The sequence below is a fragment of the Lissotriton vulgaris genome, chromosome 2_1, assembly GCF_964263255.1.
Source record: "Lissotriton vulgaris chromosome 2_1, aLisVul1.2, whole genome shotgun sequence".
Lineage (NCBI taxonomy): Eukaryota > Metazoa > Chordata > Amphibia > Caudata > Salamandridae > Lissotriton > Lissotriton vulgaris.
This window is the reverse complement of record NC_141687.1, coordinates 1131962572-1131976265: the sequence shown is the minus strand read 5'-3', so window position 1 is coordinate 1131976265 and position 13694 is coordinate 1131962572.

The window sequence follows — 13694 nt, the reverse complement described above, 5'->3', positions numbered from 1 at the left end:
CATGCAGACTGAAACATGCACTTTGAATACCAGCAGCAGACGTCCCTGGTGAGCAGTAGCTTTACTACAGTGATCTAATGTGCAACTAGAGTGCTAACATTCAGAATTTATGGCAAATGTGTGACACATCTGAATGCCTTCTTGATGGAACCAAAGTAAACAAGCATTGAAAATGCAATAGATCTCGCCCTCGTTTAAGTTAAAGCCATTCTGTTTGTAATGAGGTGGCTTTTTAGCTTTGCTTTTATTAGTGTTTTTTCAACTTTCATGTAAATAACATGCATCTGTATGCATATAAGTATATGTATGCATGCATTTATGTTTGTATTTATATAGATATACAGATGATATATGTTTATATATGTATGTATATATATATTCACTGAAAAAACCATAGGCTATAGACCATATATAGTTAGGAATTAGCATTTACAAAACCTTGAAAATTCACTGAAAAAACCATAGGTTATAGACCATATATAGTTAAGAATTCGCATTTACAAAACCTTATTTTACTCACACAAAACCATTGAAATTCCATATATAGTTAGTTGCACTAACTATATATCGCGCACCCGCAATCCACTGCTGATGATGTCACATAATACATCATTCATGACATGGTCAGTGACATCACTGATGACATCACTGATGACATCTCAAATGACATCACTGATGACATCTCAAATGACATCACTGGTGACATCACTGATGACATCTCATTTGACATTACTGATCACATCACTGATGATATCATTCATGTGATAATACGATGAACCTCTTCAGACTCTAATATAACCTTAGATACAATCAGTGTAAACAGACACTCACAGACTGTCACTCATTCATGGAGTTACTCACACACCTAGTCAGTCATGCAAAGAATCAATCACACCTCCATTTCCTCAACTATACAGTTATACAAACTTTACTTATTCAAACATATACTAACACATATTTACTCTCTTATACAATCCCTGATACAAGTTCACAATGATCCATACAGCCACTCACACATTCACTGGCTCTTATGCACAGTTATTTATATATGTAAACTCTCACATGTTCTATGTTTTACATATGTACTTACTTTGACATGTAGCACTGAGATATCCATTCACTCACCAATACACTCATGCACACAGTCAACCGCCCATACAGCTGTTTCCACATGCACTTTTGAAACCATACATCTAGTGAATTAACTGCTCACACATCTATGCACAGAGTCATACACCTCCCAGCCACCCACACACACACTCAGTCTCCCATACAAATACTTGGGCAACCAATCAATAACCCATATAGTTACTCATATAGCTACTTATCAACACATGCAACAGTTTACAGAACAACAGACATAATGATGCACAAATTAAGACAGTTTAGTCACTAACCCATGCACTCAGTGAGACACATTTAATCACTCACTCATACAGTCAGTCATGCACCTACTAAATCCTTCATCCAGACACTTATACATCCACTCATTCTTCAATATGTAAGACATATTTTAACTTTACAGAAACATGCAGTCACTGGATGTTGTCATCAGTGATGTCATCAGTGATGTCATTTGAGATGTCATCAGTGATGACATCAGTGATGTCACTGACCATGTCATGAATGATGTAATATGTGACATCATCAGCAGTGGATTGCGGGTGCGCGATATATAGTTAGTGCAACTAACTATATATGGAATTTCAATGGTTTTGTGTGAGTAAAATAAGGTTTTGTAAATGCGAATTCCTAACTATATATGGTCTATAACCTATGGTTTTTTCAGTGAATATATATATATATATATATATATATATACATATATATACATACATATATATATATACATACATACATACATATAATATATATATATATATATATATATATATATATATATATATATATATATATATATATATATATATATATATATATATATATATATATATATATATATATATGCAAAATCGGCTCCACACAGCTTGGCACAGCTCAGCGCGGTGTAACGCCAAAAGGAAGGAGACGGACCAGCCAGGTATATATATATATATATATATATATATATATATATATATATATATATATATCCACAAATATGGCTCAATACTGTAATCCAACGGCGCTCATCCACCGGTGCTGACTTCAAAGCAGAGCCCCGCTTTCTTAAATTCACCAGAAGCTATCAATCGATAGCATAAGTCAGCACTCACCACAGAAATTCTTTCCTCAATTGTCACGGTTTATTTGGAAGCAGCATGCATCACATAGCACCAACGCGTTTCGCAACCCACTGTTGCTTGATCACGGTAAGGATACAATGTTACAGTTCCATTTTGTATTTAGAAAAAAACGCTACAAACTCAAAACAATGACATCACTTCCTGTCAATTACAGGAAGTGGCTGGGAAATGTAGTTTTTGTCATAAAAACGAGTGTATCTTTAGGAAAACAGCGAATTCATTTATAAACAAAAATGTGTTAAATTCTGTGATTCATATAATTCTCAGGTAATTTCAAACTCTTTGTGCACAATAGGATCACTTTTACTCATTGGTGATTTTGGTAACGGCACACGGAGACCTTTGAATGCAGGCAATTCGAAGTGCCATCTGGTGGACAAAATAATTATGACAACATAACTGAAATTAAGCTCTCTGGTGAGCATGTTACATTAATTTCAACTCAAATAAAGCCCTCTGGTGGGCTAAACGTCATATCTTAATTATATAGAACCCATTTTGGTCTATTTTGGTCCCCGTACTCAGTTTCTCGATCCCGTATTCGACCCTAATATTGCTTCATATGGATCTCTTATTCAGTTATTACCTGATGTAGTATTCCTACTGTCAACTGTACACATACGCTGTTATGCATTGTCCCAACCACATTATCCACTCATATCTGTGAATTCCTTAAAATTCTATTAGACTCTGTATCTTGTTACCAAAGAAAATTAATTCAGTACACAAACAGATCTCATATTGATTACATCATCATAAATGTACATAGAGCTCCTCGCTCTGATTAAGACCCCAGGGGCTCATTGTTCGGAAATTGAGAATTTGTCTAGATTCTCTGCATCTAAGTTGTTTTTCTTGGTCCCCGCCCCTTTCATGTGGTAAGACACATTCCAATGCATATGTCTTCAAGAGTTTCCAGTCACTGTTGTGCATTAGTTCCATGTGTTTGGCGACCGCGTTGTTCTTATCTTTATTCACTGTCGCTCTGATGTGCTCAAGGATACGTAGTTTAAATTGTTTCTTCGTACTCCCGATATATTTTAGAGCACATGGGCACTCAATCACATATACTACGTGGGTGCTCGTACAGTCTATCAACTGGTTGATCTTCCACAATTTGTTGTTGGGTAAGTTCACTTCTTTCTTATTTATTGCAATTTGACAGACCTTACACCGTTGGCATTTGATAAAGCCTTTCGTGTTCATCCATTGAATGCCCTTTTTCTTTTTTGATTTGTCCTGGAAATGGCTCTGTATCAACCTATCTTTAAGGTTCTTAGCTCGACGATATGTGACTACTGGATGATTACCCATTACTTTGCCCACAGTTTGATCTAATTGCAGTAATTTCCAGTTCTTTCTGAGAGTATTGACAATTTGTTTTGATTCTCTCGTATAGTCTAGAATTAATCTCACTTTTCTTTCATTAGGTGTTTTGTTCTGAGTGGTGTTTGTTGCAGATTTTTTAGTAGTCAAGGCATCTTCTCTTTTTTTCTGGTTTGCTCTTTGCCACCCTTTTTCAATGATAGCTTTGTGGTATCCTCTGGTTTTAAATCTCCGCGCCATGCTCTCACTTTTTGCTCTCCATTCTTTCTCTTCTGAGCAAATTCTTCGTGCTCTTAAAAACTCTCCATACGGTATGTTCTCCTTGACAGAAGGTTTGTGAAAGCTGTCAAAGTGTAAGATTGAGTTAGTTGCCGTATCTTTTCTATGGAGTGTTGTCTCCACTTTGTTATCTTGAATGTAGATCTCCGTATCCAGAAAAATTGCTCTGTCTTTGCTGATGTGATACGTGAAGCGAATATTTGAGGTTGAGGAATTCAAAATTTGGAAGTAGTTCTCAAATTCACAAGCTGTTCCTTCCCAGATTATAAAAAGATCGTCTATGTATCTTATCCATTTCGCTATCTTTTCAACATAGAGATCATTATCAGAGTGCCAGGCAATTTGTTGCTCCCACCACCCCATTGTGAGACATGCATATGCTGGGCTGAATGAGAAACCCATGGCACAGCCATGGATTTGCTGGTAAATTTCATCCCCAAATAAGAACACATTTTGAGTAAGGCACATCTCCACCATGTCAATCAACATCTGATTGTGTTGGTTCAAATGGATATCTCGTTCTTTTAAGAAAAAAGCACAAGCATTCAATCCGATGTCATTATCAATATTTGTGTACAACGACACAACGTCCATTGTTATAAGTAGGTAGTTCGCTTGCCAAGGGAGGTCCTCTAGATGTTTCAATAGGTCTGTTGTGTCGCGTAAGTAAGAGCTTAAGCTGGTAACAAACGGCAAGAGGAAGAAATCAACGTAATTTGCAATTGGTTCCATGAGGGACCCCTTCGATGACACAATGGGTCTCCCTGGTGGTTTTAGTGGGTTCTTGTGCACTTTCGGAAGAAAGTAGATAGTGGCCATTTTTGGATGGTCTGTGCACAAAAATTTCCTTTCATCTATGTCAATTAGATTTTGGTTGTTCCATAATTGAAGTTTTTGATCCAATTTTTCTTTGAATATCTTCGTTGGATTAGAGTCTAGCTTTCTGTAATATTTTTTGTTGTCCAACTGTAGATGTGCCTCAGCCATGTAGTCGATTGTGTTTAGAATGACAATATTCCCGCCTTTATCGGCTGATTTTATAGTTATAGTTTTGTCATCTTTTAAGTTGTTCAACGCAATTCTTTCATCTTTTGTTAGGTTGTCTTTATACTTGAAACCCTTAATTTTGTAGATATCTTTGACAATGGCCTCTTGAAATAGGTCAATCTTGTTCCCCTGAGGCAATTGGGGATAGAATTTGGAGGGAGCTTTCATCCCACTCAATCCTGCGCCCTTTTGGTGTACTGTTTGTGATTCTGAGATGATATCACCCTCATTGTCTGTGTCCAAGTTGGTGAGTACTGTTAAAGCCGGTAAATCCGCCGCGGTTAGACTTTGTTCTATGTTAGATTCATTGGTTCGTTTTTGGTTTTTATTCTTTACATATGTTGCCATTTTTTCATTTTCCTCAAAGATTTTCATAAGTTTTATTTTTCTGATATATTTATATATATCTATTCTTGTCTGTGCCATATCCATTGATTCTGATGGACAAAACGTTATCCCCTTTTTCAGTAAAGACGTTTCATGTTCATTGATGTTTTTATGAGACAAATTCAAAACCACTAACTCATCTTGTATTATGTTGTTTATTTGCCCTTCTTCTGGCGCATTGATCTCGTTTCTGTACCTATCGTTTCTGATCCATCTTTTTCTCCTTTGTCCCCTTCTGGTTGTCTTTTTTGTGATGTTCCTGATCTGGGTACCCATCTGCGCCCTTGACCTCTTCCTCTGATACTTTGGTTTTGATTGAACTCCCATGTCCTTTGTTCTAATACCAGTCTCATATCTCCTAAAAAATCCTTGTTAGTTGAATCCGGGTTCTGCACTCCATCTTCACTCGTTCCCGTGGAGGTCAATGAAGTCGCACTTGATGAACTTTGTTTATTCAGACCTTTACGATGTTTTTTGAAAATGTCAAATTTTCTGGCATATGTAAAGATGCATCCATTGGTGTAATCCTCTTCATCCCTTTGAAATTTAGATTGCTTGCGGTTTCTTACTACTTCTTCATGTTTGTTTACATACTTTTCCAACTCTTCCTTGAACTTTGTTTGTTCTGGGGTGAGTTCTAACAGCGCTAGTTCTTTCTCCAATTCTGCCAATTCCTCCTTTATTTTAGTTAGTGAGACTTCTAGATGTTTTATCAGAATTTTGATTAGTCCCAAGGATGATTCTAGTATATATTCACCCCATTCATTCAGTAATTCATCCGACACATCTTGTTGGCTGGGCATCAATGAAATCCGCAGTCCTCTTGGGACCCTTTTTACTTCAATATATTTTTTCAATGTGATTAATTCCCACCACTTATTGATTTCTTTCTTGCTTAGTCTCTCCCACATCTTAAGCTTGCTTTTAGTATCCGATTTCTCATCTTTATTTTTATTTTTATTTTTTTCCTTATCAGTTTCTGTTTTTCTTTGTTCAAAGAAACGTGAGTCTAGTAGTTCAGTTCTCTCAGCGTCTCGTTTATCCATTATGTATCACACAAAACGATGTGCTGGTGCTGCTTCGGAGAAAACTACCGACGTACTTGTTCTCCTTTTTCTCTTCTAATACCGTCTATTTGCCCTCCTGTTTCTTTTGTGTATACAGGAGCAAAAAATGGGAAATTCTGTGTGTGAGAAAAGACGTACTGAGTAATTACTGTGTCCAAATTATTTCTCCGCTTCTGTGTATTGTACACATTCCATTGCGGTATAATATTTATCCAGTATTTCCGACGACTCCAATTCACAATGAAACCAAACCCATTACTTTTTGCAACCAGCTTTGTGACCCAGAAACGTATGTCGGAAGTACCGCGTCACAGTTTCCCGTGCTTACCTTCACCTTCCGATGTCGGTCCGCCAGGTCTTGTGCGTTTCCCTCGTCCCAAACGCTCCGTGTCTCTGCTGATGAATTTCACTGGGTTGGCGTTCACCAGGATCACTCCGTAAAATCCACAAATATGGCTCAATACTGTAATCCAACGGCGCTCATCCACCGGTGCTGACTTCAAAGCAGAGCCCCGCTTTCTTAAATTCACCAGAAGCTATCAATCGATAGCATAAGTCAGCACTCACCACAGAAATTCTTTCCTCAATTGTCACGGTTTATTTGGAAGCAGCATGCATCACATAGCACCAACGCGTTTCGCAACCCACTGTTGCTTGATCACGGTAAGGATACAATGTTACAGTTCCATTTTGTATTTAGAAAAAAACGCTACAAACTCAAAACAATGACATCACTTCCTGTCAATTACAGGAAGTGGCTGGGAAATGTAGTTTTTGTCATAAAAACGAGTGTATCTTTAGGAAAACAGCGAATTCATTTATAAACAAAAATGTGTTAAATTCTGTGATTCATATAATTCTCAGGTAATTTCAAACTCTTTGTGCACAATAGGATCACTTTTACTCATTGGTGATTTTGGTAACGGCACACGGAGACCTGAAATTATTTGAGTTGAAATTAATGTAACATGCTCACCAGAGAGCTTAATTTCAGTTATGTTGTCATAATTATTTTGTCCACCAGATGGCACTTCGAATTGCCTGCATTCAAAGGTCTCCGTGTGCCGTTACCAAAATCACCAATGAGTAAAAGTGATCCTATTGTGCACAAAGAGTTTGAAATTACCTGAGAATTATATGAATCACAGAATTTAACACATTTTTGTTTATAAATGAATTCGCTGTTTTCCTAAAGATACACTCGTTTTTATGACAAAAACTACATTTCCCAGCCACTTCCTGTAATTGACAGGAAGTGATGTCATTGTTTTGAGTTTGTAGCGTTTTTTTCTAAATACAAAATGGAACTGTAACATTGTATCCTTACCGTGATCAAGCAACAGTGGGTTGCGAAACGCGTTGGTGCTATGTGATGCATGCTGCTTCCAAATAAACCGTGACAATTGAGGAAAGAATTTCTGTGGTGAGTGCTGACTTATGCTATCGATTGATAGCTTCTGGTGAATTTAAGAAAGCGGGGCTCTGCTTTGAAGTCAGCACCGGTGGATGAGCGCCGTTGGATTACAGTATTGAGCCATATTTGTGGATTTTACGGAGTGATCCTGGTGAACGCCAACCCAGTGAAATTCATCAGCAGAGACACGGAGCGTTTGGGACGAGGGAAACGCACAAGACCTGGCGGACCGACATCGGAAGGTGAAGGTAAGCACGGGAAACTGTGACGCGGTACTTCCGACATACGTTTCTGGGTCACAAAGCTGGTTGCAAAAAGTAATGGGTTTGGTTTCATTGTGAATTGGAGTCGTCGGAAATACTGGATAAATATTATACCGCAATGGAATGTGTACAATACACAGAAGCGGAGAAATAATTTGGACACAGTAATTACTCAGTACGTCTTTTCTCACACACAGAATTTCCCATTTTTTGCTCCTGTATACACAAAAGAAACAGGAGGGCAAATAGACGGTATTAGAAGAGAAAAAGGAGAACAAGTACGTCGGTAGTTTTCTCCGAAGCAGCACCAGCACATCGTTTTGTGTGATACATAATGGATAAACGAGACGCTGAGAGAACTGAACTACTAGACTCACGTTTCTTTGAACAAAGAAAAACAGAAACTGATAAGGAAAAAAATAAAAATAAAAATAAAGATGAGAAATCGGATACTAAAAGCAAGCTTAAGATGTGGGAGAGACTAAGCAAGAAAGAAATCAATAAGTGGTGGGAATTAATCACATTGAAAAAATATATTGAAGTAAAAAGGGTCCCAAGAGGACTGCGGATTTCATTGATGCCCAGCCAACAAGATGTGTCGGATGAATTACTGAATGAATGGGGTGAATATATACTAGAATCATCCTTGGGACTAATCAAAATTCTGATAAAACATCTAGAAGTCTCACTAACTAAAATAAAGGAGGAATTGGCAGAATTGGAGAAAGAACTAGCGCTGTTAGAACTCACCCCAGAACAAACAAAGTTCAAGGAAGAGTTGGAAAAGTATGTAAACAAACATGAAGAAGTAGTAAGAAACCGCAAGCAATCTAAATTTCAAAGGGATGAAGAGGATTACACCAATGGATGCATCTTTACATATGCCAGAAAATTTGACATTTTCAAAAAACATCGTAAAGGTCTGAATAAACAAAGTTCATCAAGTGCGACTTCATTGACCTCCACGGGAACGAGTGAAGATGGAGTGCAGAACCCGGATTCAACTAACAAGGATTTTTTAGGAGATATGAGACTGGTATTAGAACAAAGGACATGGGAGTTCAATCAAAACCAAAGTATCAGAGGAAGAGGTCAAGGGCGCAGATGGGTACCCAGATCAGGAACATCACAAAAAAGACAACCAGAAGGGGACAAAGGAGAAAAAGATGGATCAGAAACGATAGGTACAGAAACGAGATCAATGCGCCAGAAGAAGGGCAAATAAACAACATAATACAAGATGAGTTAGTGGTTTTGAATTTGTCTCATAAAAACATCAATGAACATGAAACGTCTTTACTGAAAAAGGGGATAACGTTTTGTCCATCAGAATCAATGGATATGGCACAGACAAGAATAGATATATATAAATATATCAGAAAAATAAAACTTATGAAAATCTTTGAGGAAAATGAAAAAATGGCAACATATGTAAAGAATAAAAACCAAAAACGAACCAATGAATCTAACATAGAACAAAGTCTAACCGCGGCGGATTTACCGGCTTTAACAGTACTCACCAACTTGGACACAGACAATGAGGGTGATATCATCTCAGAATCACAAACAGTACACCAAAAGGGCGCAGGATTGAGTGGGATGAAAGCTCCCTCCAAATTCTATCCCCAATTGCCTCAGGGGAACAAGATTGACCTATTTCAAGAGGCCATTGTCAAAGATATCTACAAAATTAAGGGTTTCAAGTATAAAGACAACCTAACAAAAGATGAAAGAATTGCGTTGAACAACTTAAAAGATGACAAAACTATAACTATAAAATCAGCCGATAAAGGCGGGAATATTGTCATTCTAAACACAATCGACTACATGGCTGAGGCACATCTACAGTTGGACAACAAAAAATATTACAGAAAGCTAGACTCTAATCCAACGAAGATATTCAAAGAAAAATTGGATCAAAAACTTCAATTATGGAACAACCAAAATCTAATTGACATAGATGAAAGGAAATTTTTGTGCACAGACCATCCAAAAATGGCCACTATCTACTTTCTTCCGAAAGTGCACAAGAACCCACTAAAACCACCAGGGAGACCCATTGTGTCATCGAAGGGGTCCCTCATGGAACCAATTGCAAATTACGTTGATTTCTTCCTCTTGCCGTTTGTTACCAGCTTAAGCTCTTACTTACGCGACACAACAGACCTATTGAAACATCTAGAGGACCTCCCTTGGCAAGCGAACTACCTACTTATAACAATGGACGTTGTGTCGTTGTACACAAATATTGATAATGACATCGGATTGAATGCTTGTGCTTTTTTCTTAAAAGAACGAGATATCCATTTGAACCAACACAATCAGATGTTGATTGACATGGTGGAGATGTGCCTTACTCAAAATGTGTTCTTATTTGGGGATGAAATTTACCAGCAAATCCATGGCTGTGCCATGGGTTTCTCATTCAGCCCAGCATATGCATGTCTCACAATGGGGTGGTGGGAGCAACAAATTGCCTGGCACTCTGATAATGATCTCTATGTTGAAAAGATAGCGAAATGGATAAGATACATAGACGATCTTTTTATAATCTGGGAAGGAACAGCTTGTGAATTTGAGAACTACTTCCAAATTTTGAATTCCTCAACCTCAAATATTCGCTTCACGTATCACATCAGCAAAGACAGAGCAATTTTTCTGGATACGGAGATCTACATTCAAGATAACAAAGTGGAGACAACACTCCATAGAAAAGATACGGCAACTAACTCAATCTTACACTTTGACAGCTTTCACAAACCTTCTGTCAAGGAGAACATACCGTATGGAGAGTTTTTAAGAGCACGAAGAATTTGCTCAGAAGAGAAAGAATGGAGAGCAAAAAGTGAGAGCATGGCGCGGAGATTTAAAACCAGAGGATACCACAAAGCTATCATTGAAAAAGGGTGGCAAAGAGCAAACCAGAAAAAAAGAGAAGATGCCTTGACTACTAAAAAATCTGCAACAAACACCACTCAGAACAAAACACCTAATGAAAGAAAAGTGAGATTAATTCTAGACTATACGAGAGAATCAAAACAAATTGTCAATACTCTCAGAAAGAACTGGAAATTACTGCAATTAGATCAAACTGTGGGCAAAGTAATGGGTAATCATCCAGTAGTCACATATCGTCGAGCTAAGAACCTTAAAGATAGGTTGATACAGAGCCATTTCCAGGACAAATCAAAAAAGAAAAAGGGCATTCAATGGATGAACACGAAAGGCTTTATCAAATGCCAACGGTGTAAGGTCTGTCAAATTGCAATAAATAAGAAAGAAGTGAACTTACCCAACAACAAATTGTGGAAGATCAACCAGTTGATAGACTGTACGAGCACCCACGTAGTATATGTGATTGAGTGCCCATGTGCTCTAAAATATATCGGGAGTACGAAGAAACAATTTAAACTACGTATCCTTGAGCACATCAGAGCGACAGTGAATAAAGATAAGAACAACGCGGTCGCCAAACACATGGAACTAATGCACAACAGTGACTGGAAACTCTTGAAGACATATGCATTGGAATGTGTCTTACCACATGAAAGGGGCGGGGACCAAGAAAAACAACTTAGATGCAGAGAATCTAGACAAATTCTCAATTTCCGAACAATGAGCCCCTGGGGTCTTAATCAGAGCGAGGAGCTCTATGTACATTTATGATGATGTAATCAATATGAGATCTGTTTGTGTACTGAATTAATTTTCTTTGGTAACAAGATACAGAGTCTAATAGAATTTTAAGGAATTCACAGATATGAGTGGATAATGTGGTTGGGACAATGCATAACAGCGTATGTGTACAGTTGACAGTAGGAATACTACATCAGGTAATAACTGAATAAGAGATCCATATGAAGCAATATTAGGGTCGAATACGGGATCGAGAAACTGAGTACGGGGACCAAAATAGACCAAAATGGGTTCTATATAATTAAGATATGACGTTTAGCCCACCAGAGGGCTTTATTTGAGTTGAAATTAATGTAACATGCTCACCAGAGAGCTTAATTTCAGTTATGTTGTCATAATTATTTTGTCCACCAGATGGCACTTCGAATTGCCTGCATTCAAAGGTCTCCGTGTGCCGTTACCAAAATCACCAATGAGTAAAAGTGATCCTATTGTGCACAAAGAGTTTGAAATTACCTGAGAATTATATGAATCACAGAATTTAACACATTTTTGTTTATAAATGAATTCGCTGTTTTCCTAAAGATACACTCGTTTTTATGACAAAAACTACATTTCCCAGCCACTTCCTGTAATTGACAGGAAGTGATGTCATTGTTTTGAGTTTGTAGCGTTTTTTTCTAAATACAAAATGGAACTGTAACATTGTATCCTTACCGTGATCAAGCAACAGTGGGTTGCGAAACGCGTTGGTGCTATGTGATGCATGCTGCTTCCAAATAAACCGTGACAATTGAGGAAAGAATTTCTGTGGTGAGTGCTGACTTATGCTATCGATTGATAGCTTCTGGTGAATATATATATATATATATATATATATATATTCACAGAAAAAACCATAGGTTATAGACCATATATAGTTAGGAATTTGCAATTACAAAACCTTATTTTACTCACACAAAACCATTGAAATTCCATATATAGTTAGTTGCACTAACTATATATCGCGCACCCGCAATCCACTGCTGATGATGTCACATATTACATCATTCATGACATGGTTAGTGACATCACTGATGACATCACTGATGACATCTCAAATGACATCACTGATGACATCTCAAATGACATCACTGATGACATCTCAAATGACATCACTGATAAAATCACTGATAACATCTCATTTGACATTACTGATCACATCACTGATGATATCATTCATGTGATAATACCATGAACCTCTTCAGACTCTAATATAACCTTAGATACAATCAGTGTAAACAGACAGTCACAGACTGTCACTCATTCATGGAGTTACTCACACACCTAGTCAGTTATGCAAAAAATCAATCACACCTCCATTTTCTCAACTATACAGTTATACACACCTTACTTATTCAAACATATACTAACACATATTTACTCTCTTATACAATCCCTGATACATGTTCACAATGATCCATACAGCCACTCACACATTCACTGGCTGTTATGCACAGTTATTTATATATGTCAACTCTCACATGTACTGTGTTTTACATATGTACTTACTTTGACATGTAGCACTGAGACATCCATTCACTCACCAATACACTCATGCACAGTCAACCGCCCATACAGCTGTTTCCACATGAAGTTTTGAACCCATACATATAGTGAATCAACTACTCACACATCTATGTACAGAGTCACACACCTCCCAGCCACCCATACACACACACTCAGTGTCCCATACAAATACTTGGACAACCAATCAATAACCCATACAGTTACTCATATAGCTACTGATCAACACATGCAGCAGTTTGTAGAACAACAGATATAATGATGCACAAATTAAGATAGTTTAGTCACTAACCCATGCACTCATTAAGACACATTTATTCATTCTCTCATACAGTCAGTCATGCACCTACTAAATCCTTCTTCCAGACACTTATACATCCACTCATTCTTCAATATGTAAGACATATTTTAACTTTACAGAAACATACAGTCACTGGATGTTGTCATCAGTGATGTCATTTGA